The following is a 15,831-nucleotide window of genomic DNA, read 5'->3' on the forward strand; positions in this document are numbered from 1 at the left end:
ATGTATGTGTCTACTGTATGTATTTATTCTCCACATGGATATATACTTATTTAGCACAATGTCAAAGCAAAAAAAAAAAAAAAAAAAAGACAATAATGAAATTTGAACCAATTGTCCAGGGCTGCGTTTCCCAAAAGCATCGTAAGTACCTCGTAGACCCTTTGAAACCAGTGGTGCTATGATCAGCTTAGGCTTATGATGCTTTTGAGAAATGCAGCCCTGTTCAGTAAAAAAAATAAAAAAATAAAATAAAGAATTTAATAAATAAATGATTATATAGCCTGTATATATGTTTGTTTGTTTGTTTGATTGCTATTTATCTGTTTAGAAAGCTATGAAAGGGCAAGGTTGGGGAAAGATGCCCACCTTTAGAAAAATAAGCATTTACTAAATTGGGTAACACTTTATTTTAAAATAGTAGAAAAAAGATCTGCACACTGTTATGCTCCCTTTATTCAAAAAATAAAAAATAACAAAACGCCTGACGAAGGTATTTGACCAAAACGTTGCTATTTTTAAGAGTGTGCAGATCTTTTTTCTACTTTTTGATTTACCCTTTGATCTTGCGCCTGGTCAATACTTTTTTGGGATGTGCGTATTTTGACTTTTTCTGTATGTCTTACTATTATAATAACAATAAATTATGCAGAATTACATGCAAGTAACCTTAAGACAAACCCTAACCATATAATAATTGTATGTAGGTAACACTACTCTGTATTTAAATGTATAATTGCATTGTAACAAGGACACCTTAAAATAAAGTTTAACCCTAAATTGTGTCAAATATCCAAACTTTAACATAAAACTATGTCAATGTGCCTTTTCCAGAGACACAAAATTGCTCAAAACTGTTTTGACTGACTAAGGGATTAAGATAAAAAGAAAAGATAAAAAGTTTTTTTTTTTTTTTTTTTTCAAAAGTGATATGAGAAAAAAAAAAAAAAAAAAAAATATATATATATATATATATATATATATATATATATATATATATATATATATATATATGGGTACTTGGTGACCATGAAATAAGTATTTAGGTAAAAAATTTTTTACAAATACTAAATATAAAAATGGAAAAGTTACAGGTAATGTATGGGTAATTACATAAGGGAAGAACTCTTTTTTTAGGTGTGCTGTAGCTGTAATCCTTTACTCAAATGAAAAATGACTTTCTTTCTGATATCTTTTTCTTCCAATCAATTGCGAATCCAGAGCATTTTAGCTCAATTCCAGATTAAAAAAAGGGGACGAGTGCATTGCTAGTAAAATACAAACTCTACCACCCGCATTCACTCCCAATCCAATCCCATTTCCAGCAGACTGCAGTCCATGCACAGCCCATTTCCACCTGCCATGAGGCAGAAGATAGGAGCAGGCACTGGGGGCTTGATCAATTTCCCTCAGCCACGCCCACTGTGGAGTGGAGCAATCTCTGGCCAACTGTGCAATCGAACAGTGCTGTCAGTCAAACCAGCCTCTGACACTTACCAAAAGTAGTTAAGTTAATGAAAAATCCTCCCCCCGCCAACTGGAACAGACCCGAACACAGACAACAGTGTGTGAAAATGGCAGTGAGGGGGAAAAACATCTTGAACAATGCAATTATTGGAACAAAACACAATGCGCTTCAGCTTGCAGAGCCCTCCAATCGCAAAGAAAATAAAATGCTTCAGAAGGCTTCAGGGCAAAGAGTTGAAAGACTGTAGATACTCGGGAGAGATCAGAGTAGAAGACAGCGAAATGTTCTGGATTTCCATTCACTGCCCCTAATTACACAATTTATGATTCTCCAGAGGACCTCAAGGGCTCCTAAATAAAAGAAACAATTATAAACATGCAAACAGCAAAGGCATAATTGCGGCTGTGACTTTGCCATGCTGCCTGGAGACGTTTCGTTTGACTGAAATCTGTTCTCAAGTGACTGGGTCCTTAAAGCGGTTGCGTAGCTTTAGACTATGCTATCTTCTGAAGTGGTGTTTGCTGAAATTACGCAAGTTCAGATCACTTGAAAAGAACCAAGCGAAAAAAAAAAAAAAAAAAACGGGCCTGCTCAAAGGATCAGCATGCTTTGTGTTTTGGGTGCAGGTTTCATAGCTATTCACAAGTTTACAGGTGAATGTTTAGTATCATAAATAATTGTATGGTTAGATTTTACAAATCATAAATCACACTATACAGATTCAGATGAAAAGCACAAATAAGCACCATTTATATACCACCATAATATACTTTTTGTTTTTTCTTCAGTTGGGCGGCTGGAATCATATGACCCTCAGTAAAGTTCCCACATGAATTTATATCTCTAATTTATCTTGTTTGTAAAAACTTAAAAACTGTAGCATGGCACCAGATACTCAGTTGCGACAATAAACAGGATTTGCTCCAGTGCTAGAACTGCTTTTTTTTACTTGAAATAATGAACTAATATACCAGGACTCGCTCTTCTCACGCCATGAGACTTCTTTGTTTTTAGTTAAAGACTGTTTTATTGCTCTTGGACATATCTGGATGTATTTACATCTGAGGAACTGATCACACAAATCAACTCGCACAATAAAACTGTCCACCCCACAAGAGAATCAGCTCAAATTCTGTTTCAGAACGGCTAGTTTTACTTTTTACACATCCAAACACACATAATTAGAAATCCTCTTATAGATTCCTGAGAATGACATCATTCGGGATTTAATTTCCTGTTCAATTTCCCGCACACAAACACTTGTTTTCAGATTAAAAAAGACGAATCAATATCTTCTGATCATATGACTGTGAGTGGTCATATGCACAGTGAGCAAACCCCAAAGTGAGGCAGTGGATCGTGGAGGCATGAAATTGCAGCATCTGTAAGACATAATGTCGGCAATGGTTAGACTTGCAATAAAAGAGAAGAAAAGCAGATCAAAATTGGAGGCAAAGCAGAGTCTTTGGGGTAGACCACTTCAGTCAAGCCCTCCATGGGACCCACTCATTAATTTTAGTACTTAAGCATTTTGTTTTCCCAGCCCTGCTGTGTCAGCTTATTTATTTACTTTTCCTCCAAATGAAGGGTTCTGAGAATAGACAAGCGGAATGCTGCATGGAAATGCATGTTCATTTTGTGCACGCATTTGAGCATGTACACTTGCTGACAGGGAGCCAGGTGGTTTCTCTGATTTCAGTTGTTGTCTGAATGAGAAATGTTTGTATGTTTTGCTGCGATTAACAGCTCTCCGACCTTTGTCATGGTAAACAGGAAAATTGCTGTGTTGTTTGTTATGTCTGAGGAACATGAGAGAGGAAGTGGTTGTGCTGGTATGATAACATCAGCATCTTGACTGTAACATACTGAAGCAATTTAAATAGAAATGTCACCCAATTCCGTCATTTCATTTCAACCCGCGGCAGTCCATCAGAGGAAACATAGAAATGTAGTAAATATGGACATAACAAAAGGTGTTATAGGGGTCATGTTATGCAATTTCAAGTTTTCCGTTCTCTTCGGAGTTTAACAAACTGCTCATGCACAGATGAGATCCCTAAAGTTGCAAAGACTAAAGTCTCAAACCCAAAGAGATATTCTTTATAAAAGTTGAGACTGGTCCACACCCTCTTAAAACGCCTCGTTTAAACATACCCCCACGTCTACGTCACTTTGTGGGAAGATCTGTATAACAACGTAATAACGTTGTTCACGCAAATAAAGAAGACACAACTTTGATTCTCGCTGTAGTATTGACTGCTGCCATGTCTTGGAGACACTGTGTTTTGTTGTGAAAGCGAAACTATTTTGTTTGGTCTTCCAAAAGAGGACATAACTTAATCAGTGGTTAAGTTGCATTTACAACACTGTTCCAGAAGATGTGTGCAGCGCATTTTACGGTTGACTGTTTCCTGGATCTTGGTTGTGTTCAAAGGCTTTTTCTGTAAAGTGGGGCAATTCTAACTTTGCAAGGACAGTATGGTGCTTCTGACTCATATCCTGTAAGTATGTCTTCATATTTAAAGAATTTGGCTCTAACAATTCAAACATGAGTTTTGAGCAGTGTAGAGCAGTGCTAGTTGTTTGACGTTTCTCCATTCACAAATGCAGACATGGTTTTATGCTTACGCACCGTGATTCACAACGCAACACATAAAAAGACAGTATAAGTCATTATTATCAGTAATTATGTCCCCACTGGATGAAACTAATGCCGCAATTGTAATAGGTTTTACTGTTTTTGTCTGATCACGCCAGGACATGGAATTAAAGTATGGTAAGGTGCATAACATTTCCATCACACGCTTGAGGCATTCGGCCAATCACAACGCACTAGATAGCTGGCCAATCAGAGCACACCTCGCTTTACAGAACAATGAGTTTTGTAAAAATTGACGCGTTTCAGAAGGTGGGGCATAGAGGAGAAACAAAATAATGTGTTTTTTGAACCTTAAACCACATAAACACATTGCCATTTATCCAAAAACACAAAATAATGTTCTCTTTAGCAGCATCATATGACCGTTTTAAGTTTAATGTTGTTTGAATCAATTTGCCTACAAATGTGCATATCTTAGATGCATGTCATATAACAAAATTATTTTTACATGCTTTTTATGCCTGTTTAAAGCTAAACATATGCATAATAAATAAATAGATGATAGATAGATAGATAGATAGATAGATAGATAGATAGATAGATAGATAGATAGATAGATAGATAGATAGATAGATAGATAGATAGATAGATAGATAGATAGATAGATAGATAGATAGATGTCAATTATTTGATCAATATTTGTTAAATAGCAACATCTCATAAATAAATAAATACCCATAGGCCACCCCTAAATAAATGGTTTGATTAGTATTATTTTAGTAATATTAACATCTCAAAAAATTCCAAGTGAGTCCCAATAAAATGTTACTCAAAAGAAATGAAAAGGGTTTGAACCATTATGAAGGTGTATAAATGATGGAAGAACTTTCACTTTTGGTGGAGCTATCCTTGTAAATCTAGTTCTGATTGCATGTTATAAAAGATTTCATCTTTTAGTACAATATAGAGAATGTTTTCAAGATATGTAGGTCACTGACAGAGGCACACAAACACAAACATAAATCTGTCCTGCTCTCTCTCAATTATTCTACACTCTGCTTCTCCTGAGTCAGCTCTCTCTTCTCTCTATTCCATTATATTCTCCACTGAGTCCTGAATTGCCAGGAGCCAGAGTTCCTCTCCATGAAGTTTTTCAGCTGTACAGCCTCCCCAAAAAATTCTCCTTTCAGGGTCCAGAGGTCTCCGGCAGCCCTGAGCCTGCCCGAGGCCACTGTACGCCCTTAAGATCTCCAAAAGACCCATACCATTAAAGCTTAAGAATAAAACCTGCTCATTGTGATCAAAGACAGCTACCACATTTAAAAGTCAATGACTCACGATCATAACGTACAATATATCTTAAATATTGAATCCCCTCTAGTTACCAGCAGAATATTTATTGTCTGCAAATCAATACGTAATATATTTCACAGATTATGAGAATACAGTATGGAGGTATCACGTCTGTTTTAGACCGTGCACAACACACATTAGCCTCACAGACTTACATCTATGGTTGCTGGATACAGGCCATGCGATTACTTTATACAAAGGGAATACAGTAATGTGCATTTCAGTGTTGAAACTGGAGATGTTTCTTTATGAAAACAGCCAAGTCTCAGGCACAGAGATCACATCATTGTTGAATCACAGTAAACGCTCGGCAAAAACACAGAGGAAATGAATTCAGCGTGCTGCACTGCTGTAAAATCACATGTGTTTCCCGTTATTGAAGGCTGTGATTGTATCAGATCTGAACAAGCTCTCAGATTGACTATTTCCTGCTTATTTTAGAGAGTATGGTCGTCATTATCTTTTTTTAGGTCACATTTTGGGCTTCTTTTTTATGTTTTCACTTATCACTGCTGCTGTGAACACAAATGTCACAAGCTGTTGGTTAAAGCGGATGCACTGTTGCTTTTTGGAAAAATCTAAATCAATAACCAATTTAAGGCAGTTTGGGAGCACTGCATTAGACTCTAAGCATGTTTTTGTGCGTTAAGGATGAATAAAGATCAATCATGGGTTTGTGGACAGTTCCCGCAGCCCACTTGTTGGAAATGCAGCTTTGAATTTCATTACTTTTCACACAGCAGCTGAGAAAAGAATATATAGCTCTCTTGCTTCAGGTGTCTTTGCAAGTTTGTTTGAATAGCACAAATATGTTAGATATTTATAAAACCCAGCTGGGAATTGAAATTTTCCAACCCAATAAAAATTTAAAGTTCAGTTTTAGTGTTGCCTTAGATTTCTCGCTAGTCAGCGTTTATATTAAAAGGGCTGGTAAAATCACTCTGGACCCCTCACATCCAGCACACTCCCTCTTTGAACTGTTGCCATCTGGTCGACGCTACAGAGCACTGAGCACTAGAACGATCAGACACAGGAACAGTTTCTTCCCTCAGGCAATCCATCTTATGAACAGCTGATAATAACTGTGGAACACATCACACTATTTATATTTATATACACTACAATTATTTATCTAACATACATACTTAGCGTACACTTAAATATTTTGCACCTAATATACATGTACATACATAAATGCTCATTGTAATATACCTGCCATACATTTTCAATTTGTATATTGTCATTCCTTACCCACCTATTTGTATATATTTTTTTTTTATTCCTATTGTGTTTTTTGTTCTGTCGCTGTTATGTTGCACTGTGGAGCTTCTGTCATGAAAACAAATTCCTCGTATGTGTGAACATGCCTGGCAATAAAGCTCATTCTGATTCTGATTCTGATTAAACAGCGCAAATATACTATAATAAAATTTGTTTCAAGTAGCAAAGCTCAAAGTTTATTGTGAATCATTGGATGGGAAATGCACTACAATGTTACGTTCATTTACTGAAAACAGGCTATAGACTAATCGATTTGTGGGATTTAAGTTTCGTAAAAATGAAGTATTGATTAAAATCAAGAAATACATTTTTTAAACAACCCTAGATTAAACCATTTCAAATTAAATTACTGATGAAGAAAATGTAGCTTAAACTCTAAAAACTAATAAAATAGAATGCCACACATTATTGAGCCGAGTTAAATGGATAGAAATGATAACTATCATTATTTAAACATGGCATTCAAGTAAAATCAGAGTCATCAGAGGTCAGAGTTATTTAATCATATTGAATCATCGGTCCTTTCAAACGAATCATCAAGGTCAGTAACACGAGACATTTTTACAGCGTCCGCCTTAATCCGAGTGGAGGTCTGAAAAAGAACATATTCATCATTGGATGCGGAAATGAAAAGTGAATCAAAGCTTTTTTGTGATGCCTGGTTTCGTTTTTGTTCATTTCAGGTGGAAAAACCTTGCAAGTTAAAAATGTAGAACATCCAGCACTTTCTTTCCAGATACTCAAACGTATAACACCTTGTTTAAAATTCTGCTGAATAGTGTTTTGTGACTTGCAGCATTTATTTGATGGAACTTTAAGGGCCACGGGGCTTAACAAGCGCACATGTAGCAGTGTTCGACAAATTCCGTTTCAGGAAATTAAATGAACCCTTAATTAGTGCCTCCCTGTGCTAAAGGCAAACTAACAGAGCAGTGAAAGGTTCAGGCCCAAGGACAGTCTGAATTTCCCACATGCCACCTTTCATGCATTCTCTCTCTGCTCATTTTTTGCCAATGCCATCTGCTTTGATTACCTTCGATAATGCAATCAAGGCTTAAAGCTGAGTGCTTAGTCTAGGACAACAAGGCTGACAAACTGTTTATGGTTTGACTTTGGTTTCAAGGGCAAACTTCGCATTCTTGCACTTCTGAGGGCAAAACATCAGCTTATGCGAGAGTTTCATATCTGACTTTTTCTACACAAGGCCTGTCTCTCTACAGTCAGTCTGTGTAGACAACAGACATCTCCTCCTCTGCCCCCAATATGTCAACAGTAAGGACCCCGTCATGAATGCTGTGTCAGTTTGGGCTAACACATCTGTCACATCAAACACATCTTGATATTCTGGCAACTCTGAGGCCTGGCTGCTGTTCTTAGGATGTTTTTCCAAACGTCAGCATGGTTTGAAAAAGAGGGAAGATACAGTACAGTAGAAAGATGAACACATTATGATACACAGTCTCACGCTTACAGTTTTGTGACAACACATTATATAACATTGCACTGGTTTTTCAAACATTATTCCATGGAGAGCCGCAAAAGGGTATGTCAAGGTATTAATATTGCATAATTAGAAACCCTCCAACAGTTTTAAAGAGAGATCCAGAGCATCGGTCAGAGCGTTAAATGGTTTTTACCAGTCTTTAAATTCATTTAACCTTTGACCTTTCACCAATGATGTGATTATCATAATCAATCCCATTGATCTATGACTGAAGGGTTCAATTAATTCGAGCCATCAATGGATTACAGTTAGTGACGAATGACAATATAGGCGGGTATCTGATGTGCTTGGTCTTACTGTGGGCTGAACCTAACCTTTAGCCTTCAACTGCTTTATTTATATAGCAGTCAGTAGCTTTATTTAAAGCAGGCTGACTAACAAATTAACCTGATCAAGTCTGACAAATATTGTTACACAGTTTATTGGAACAGTATATTTATTAATTTGTTTGTTTTTTTTAAGAAAAGTTTGCATTTATTTGTTTATTTTTGAGTATCATATGTGATCAATCATGCTTTTATGGAATCATACAGTAAGACAAAGAAGAAAATGGAGCTCATACTTGATGAGGAGGGGGAAAAAACACCATCATTTTATTTCAGGGGCGCAAACTGAGCAAAAAATATCATTATTATTCTTTTTTTAAGGAATTGATCGTTTGCTTCAGTCCATGAAGTGTCCATCTATAAATGAAACAAACAATATAAAAAAAATATTCCTATGTTTACTTGACAAATATCTGTAAAGATTTCATAGCAAAAAAAAACATGTTCCATGACCTTTTGCTTATTATGATTCAGTAGGCTTTGGTTAACCATTAATATGGTTAATAACATCCTCATAAATAAATGCTTGCAAACCTTAAATGATAGATAGATAGATAGATAGATAGATAGATAGATAGATAGATAGATAGATAGATAGATAGATAGATAGATAGATAGATAGATAGATAGATAGATAGATAGATAGATAGATAGATAGATAGATAGATAGATAGACAGACAGATAGACAGATAGATAGATAGAGTGAACGAACAAACCAACGAATGAATGAATGAATAAATATGACAAAGATGGTAGAATCATTTTCATTAGAAGTGTTTTTGATTGAGTGCAGAGAGCTGTTTGCTCTGTGGAGTTGCTTGTGTTTGGAGCTTCACGTCAAAGTCATTTAAATAAAAGGACACCCCACAGCTGTGATGCAGATGGGTAGCCAGATTCACACGTCTCCCGAAACATGGCAAGAACAACCAAGAGTAACACTGCGAAAGAAATAAGTGCTTATGCAGCAAGGCGTTTTTACACAAACAAAGACACTGTGGTGCACACATGCTTTATATGAGATCATAAACCCAGGACACACAGTCTCATCAAATAATGGAGTCCAACCTTGAATGCACAACAACATCAGCTACAGTTCAAGAAGACCTGGAGATTATAGATCCAACCTTACAATTCATGTACGTTTACATTAAAATACTGTTAAATGTGGAAAGTAAAGTCATTAATAATTAGCAGATAAAAAAAACCCTGCAAACTGACATTCCCAGAACTTCACACTTGATTGTCATTTTTGTTAACATAATAATGTTTATGGGTTTTATGTTACAACTTATGTTGATTGATGCATTCTTAATAATGTGTGTGTGTGTGTGTTGTTTTAAGTGCACTTGTAATGCCCTATTAAATTGCATTTGTATTACATTTAAAACATAAAAAATATATAATAATTCTACACAAAAAATGTAACAAAGTTTATGAATTTTTTTTTTCCACCATAGTATGGAAAAATACTATGACAGTACATTGTTAGTGTATACAAGTAAAACTACAGCAGTGAGGCTGTGAAAAAGGAGTTTCATTTCTAAGTGTCCATTGCTAAGGAACCACATGTAGTCGACTATACAGGTGTGTGATCACATGAACATAACTGCACAGGAGAATGATTTTGTGATTTTCCAAGTGTAGACTCATGTGGCTATCTTATATTGCCCTAAAAGGAAATATTTAAACGCCAAGTCTATTTTTATTCAGTTATTTGTGCACAGGTCCATTTTCATGGCTAAGCTTTAAGGTTGAAAATCAATAATGATATCCAAGAGATTCCACAGAAAAGAGGGCTGAAATTCGATCAGGTATCCTCAAAAGCGCGCTTCTGACGTGAAGCCTTGAAATCTGCTTCGGCCTTCCATCATGCTTTGCGCTACATAAGACATTACAGCGTGACAAAAAGAGAAAGACAAAGATAAAAGGAGGGGGAAAAGTAAAAAGAAAACCCAGCAGCCTTTTATAATCAATATCCATTTGCAACAGCTGTCACCTTGTTCTTCGGAGCAACTCTCCAAAGTTGTGCATTAGCAAATTGATAGGCTAATACCAAATAAAATATCACCTTGAACCCAAATGCCTGCATTAATCTTCATTTAGAAAGCTGCGCTCAGAACAGAATGTTTCTCCACATTCGCTCAAAGATAAAAGCGCTGTAGACTATGCTCAGCTGAGCATAAAAGAGAACAAAAAGTGTCCTAAAATTTAGATTTTTATTTACATAATAAACTTTTCAGTGCTTTAACTTTCTAATGATGATAAGACATGTTGGTGAAATTAAAGTCAACACAATTTTTTTTTTCTTTTGAATAATATGCACCAATGAACAATTCACAATAATACCAGGAACAAGCATTAAGAGCATACTTTGTCTGGTTGTTTGGTTTCAGGTCAAAATCAAAATATAAATGTGACTAAGACTGTGAAAAAAGAATAATACATGGTCACTGGCCTGTTCAACAAAGTCTCATACAAGCGCATGTTTGATTGTAATCATCTAAACACATCTTGTCCAGCTATGAGGTCATAAAGCACTATGCTGAATGCCCACACACTCCAATTCACTCCGCCATTAGCAAGTGTCTTCCTACTCTCGCAAAACAAATTATTTTTCCATCTATGACTGAGAGCTAACAGGGGAATAAACACATCAATAGATGGTGGCGCTATCTGTCAGTCGACCACTACAGCTTGACAGAGTGGAGTCAGGGTACAGAGGCAATAATGGCATCTTAATGAAATACATGACAGGCCAGACCACAAAGGAATTATGCTTAAATTTCAGAATACTTTTTTGGAATCAGGTTGTAATAACGCTCTTGAGTTTTATATGAACTAACAGATCTCAGTGTCATCTCAAAGCACTGAATTTTATGGGGAAGTCGTGGCCTAATGGTTGGAGTGTCGGACTCCCAATCGAAGGGTTGTGAGTTTGAGTCTCGGGCCGGACGGAATTGTGGGTGGAGGTAGTGCATGAACAGCTCTCTCTCCACTTTCAATACCACGACTTAGGTGCCCTTGAGCAAGGCATTGAACCCCAAACTGCTCCCCGGGCGCCGCAGCATAAATGGCTGCCCACTGCTCCGGGTGTGTGCTCACAGTGTGTGTGTGTGTGTGTTCACTGCTCTGTGTGTGTGCATTTCGGATGGGTTAAATGCAGAGCACAAATTCTGAGTATGGGTCACCATACTTGGCTGAATGTCACTTTCAATACTTCAATACTTTCAATACTTCAATTTGAGCATGCTTTAAGGAACTTGAACAGAATAATAATAATAATAATAAAGGTTTTACAATAACGTACAGGGAGAGTTTGGAAATGTATATTTTCAATGTGAAAATAGAATTGTGAACAGGTACACTACAATTCAGTAAGATGTTTTAAAATGTTTTTTAAATAAATTTCTTATGCTCATCAAGGCAGCAAATTTTTCAAAATAAAGTAAAAACAGACATAATTATTGTGAAATATTATTACAATTTAAAACAACTTTTTCTCATTTATTAAATTCTACAATTTACAATTTTTTTTTCCTGCAATGACATAGGTGAATTTTCCAGCCATTCCTCCAGTCTTCAGTGTCAGATGATCCATAAGAAACCATTCTAATGCCGTTTTGGTGCTCAATAATCATTTCTCATTAGTTTCACAGTAAAAAAAAAAAAAAAAAAACACGTTTAAATGTAGCCTTGCTTGGCAAGAAATTTACAATTCTTTCCAAAAAAATAAATAAATAAAAGAAATAGAGAAAAGGAGAAAAGAAGCAAAAGAAAGAAAAAGAGTAAAAAGAGAAAAAGTAAAAGATAATAAAAATATATATATTTGTATGATTTATTAATTGGTGAAACTAGTCTGTCCCTTAAGTATATTTTAAGATAAAAGAAATACTTTTTGGCTTATTTATATAAATTCAAGTTATCTGACTGCTATTAACTTTGCAAGTAAATTCAAATCGAATTCTCGGAAAACAAAAAAATGTCATTGTACCAAAATCAAGGTCATGATCAAGCTTCATTCCAGGACATGCACTATTTTTAAATGTTAATGCAAAACCGTTTGAAATTAAATTTTTCAATATTTTTGTACTTTTAAGTATTCAAAAGTACCTGTAATCAAACAGTCAACCAAATATTAATACATGAATATACAACTATGAAATTATGTATTCAGGTTCTGTGGGTGCCAAAGTAACCCCCTCAACATTTATATATATATATATATATATATATATATATATATATATATATATATATATATATATATATATATATATATATATATATATATATATATATATTCTGCTTTCTATTTAAAAGTAAAAACTAGTTATTGCGGAACTACAGATGCACCTTGTAAAAAAAAGTATGTGAAATTTGACTGACTTTAGGTTTCAAGAGCAGCTAACAGACATACAGAGATCAGAAGACTGATGAAAGAAGACACCATGAATTTACACGTGATGAGATTTATACAGGTACCATCACACGTTTAACAGACTCTGCGATGCAAATACTTTACAGTAACATCAAACGATACCAGATCCTATCACTCAACAGTTTCATAATGCACATTCACAAAACTCAGTCATCACAGTATAGTGTAGTGTATAGTATAGTGGTGCTTACTAGATAAGTTGTTGGGATGAAACACATGAAAAGGACTCCAGAAAAAAAAAAATTATAATAATAAACAGCATGCAAGCAACCAAAACCACTCTGAACACCCTGGAAACCACATGCTAAGAACTACTCTGAACACTTTCACAACCATTTAACAGCAACTTACTGTAGCATCCTTCCCACACACTCTATAATTCTCATATTAACTCACTTTTAGTTCTGAAAATATTTAGAACTTTTACATTTATATATATATATATATATATATATATATATATATATATATATATATATATATATATATATATTAGAGGTGGGCATAGATTATTTTTTTTAAAAGAGTCTCGCGTTAGCGCAACACTTTAACTCCGATAACGGCCCACCACTAATATGTATATATATATATATATATATATATATATATATATATATATATATATATATATATATATATATATATATATATATATATATATGTATATATATATATATATACATATAATAAAATAAATAAAAAATAATAAATGTAGATTTTAAATAAATAAATAACAAAAAGGAAATACAAAATTACAATATGTAACTCATAGACTGCAAACTTAAAACCTGCAAAGCTAAAACAGTAAGGTATTGGTGGTCTTGGCAGGCAGCTCTCTTGGTGTTTCTCGGCAGGGCTGGAAAGAGGTTTGGACTCTTCTGCATGTGAGCTTCCATGACAGATTCTCAAATGAGAGCCAAACACATTTATCAACGGTTCATTTGACACTGATTACTCTCCGAGGGCTGTCCACTACACTTGCCTGTTCAAATGTGATCAGGGTCCTGGAGGTCAAAAACAGTCTCTTATTGCCAGCCCACATAATCAAATCTGACAGAAATTATTTTCTTGGTAGACAGCAAGGGGACCGGTCCATCATAAGGGGGTGAAGCAGAGGTACGGTGTGGACAACCAAAGCAACAGATGAGTGTTCACACTCCAAATCACTTCCCTCTGTCAGCCTCATCTGAAATGGGGATTGATTGTTCCTAGAAAAACATGGAATTATATTAGGAACATAGAAGTGAAATGATTTTGTACAATCTGTTTTATATCTGGCATGATCAGGACAGGAAAAACACAGAATTCCAGTTCCATTATGATTCAGTCCTTTTAAAAACCATAAGAAATACATCATACATTCATAAAACATACATAAAATCATCAAAATAAATCAGGCACAACTTGCCATATGGGCCATTGAGTCTACCATACTTGATCAATCTTATGCCCAAACCTCCTGCCAACTAAAACATACTATTTACTTTAACCATGATTAAGCAGTTAGTAACCGATGTTAAATAATCGTTCGTGACCTCGAATCAAATGCCATCAATCTTGAGATATTACAGTTTGGATGATCTCTGCACTACAAACCCTGTTTTACACCATTAAGCAAAACCCAACGCAACATTTGCAGAAAAGGTATTTGGGAGGCGACATGCTGCCAAAAATATCCTCCGGGGTTAAAACACATCATACACACCATTAGTTTTCTTCATAGACAGTTTGCATAAAAATGTTCTGTAAATCTCTTTCAATTTAGACAGTCAGTTTATAGCTTAAGACACCTCGACAAGGGTTCAACAGCAAGGATTTTTTTGTCATATTGTCTTTTGTGTCTGTGTCTGTTTTTTTTTTGTTTTGTTTTTTTTTGTATGTTTGATCAGATTTTTACTTGCCCTGTCAATATTGCCATTGGTTCCGCATCAACAATAACTCTATACAATAGTAAACAATATATTTAGTTTGATTTTAGATGTGTGTGTGCTAGAAAAAAGTAAAAGAGATTGCACAGAAAATATTTTAAATAAAAATAATTGTCAAATTTTGTGCAAATAGCGATAAATGACAATTACTTCTAAGTGTAAACAGCAATAGATGCTACTTACAGTAAGTGAAAATAGCATATTTTTGTAGATATATGCTATTTACACTAAGTGTAAATAGCGATAGACTCTGTTTACACTATGTAGCAATATTTCGGTAGCACTTTATTTTACAATCTTGTTCCTCATGTACATACTATGTACTTATTATAGTAATTACAATAACTATGTAATAACTAGGTACTAACCCTGAACCTACCCCTAAACCTAACCCTACCCCATGTAGTTACTTTGTATTGCCAGATCTTTCTTAGATAAATACACTGAAAGTACATGTAAGTACATGTAAGTACACATACTGTAAAATAAAGTGCAACCAATATTTCATTTGCAATAAATTTAGATGCTGTTTATACTACTTAATGCAACTGACAGAAATTTTGCACCTCGGCACCATAGTATATTATAAAATTGTATGCAATAATAATGCATTGAGTGTAAATTATACTTTGGTTAGACTTTATTTTAAGGTGTCCTTGTTACAGTGTAACTATATATTTATTTACTGAGTAATATTAATTAACTACATGTACTTACTATATGGTAAGGGTTAGGATTAGGGTTTGGCTTAGGGTTAAGTTCATGAAATGATGCATAATTAATACATTTTTATTATAATTTTAAGTACATGTTATATTCATAACAAGTACACCTTAAAATAAAGTGTAACCCTACAATTTTTATAAAAAGTATTAAATGGACACCACCTTATTGGGACAGTAAGTTCCCCACACCTACCCCTAACTGATAAACAAC

The sequence above is a fragment of the Carassius gibelio genome, chromosome B2 (assembly GCF_023724105.1).
Source record: "Carassius gibelio isolate Cgi1373 ecotype wild population from Czech Republic chromosome B2, carGib1.2-hapl.c, whole genome shotgun sequence".
Classification (NCBI taxonomy): domain Eukaryota; kingdom Metazoa; phylum Chordata; class Actinopteri; order Cypriniformes; family Cyprinidae; genus Carassius; species Carassius gibelio.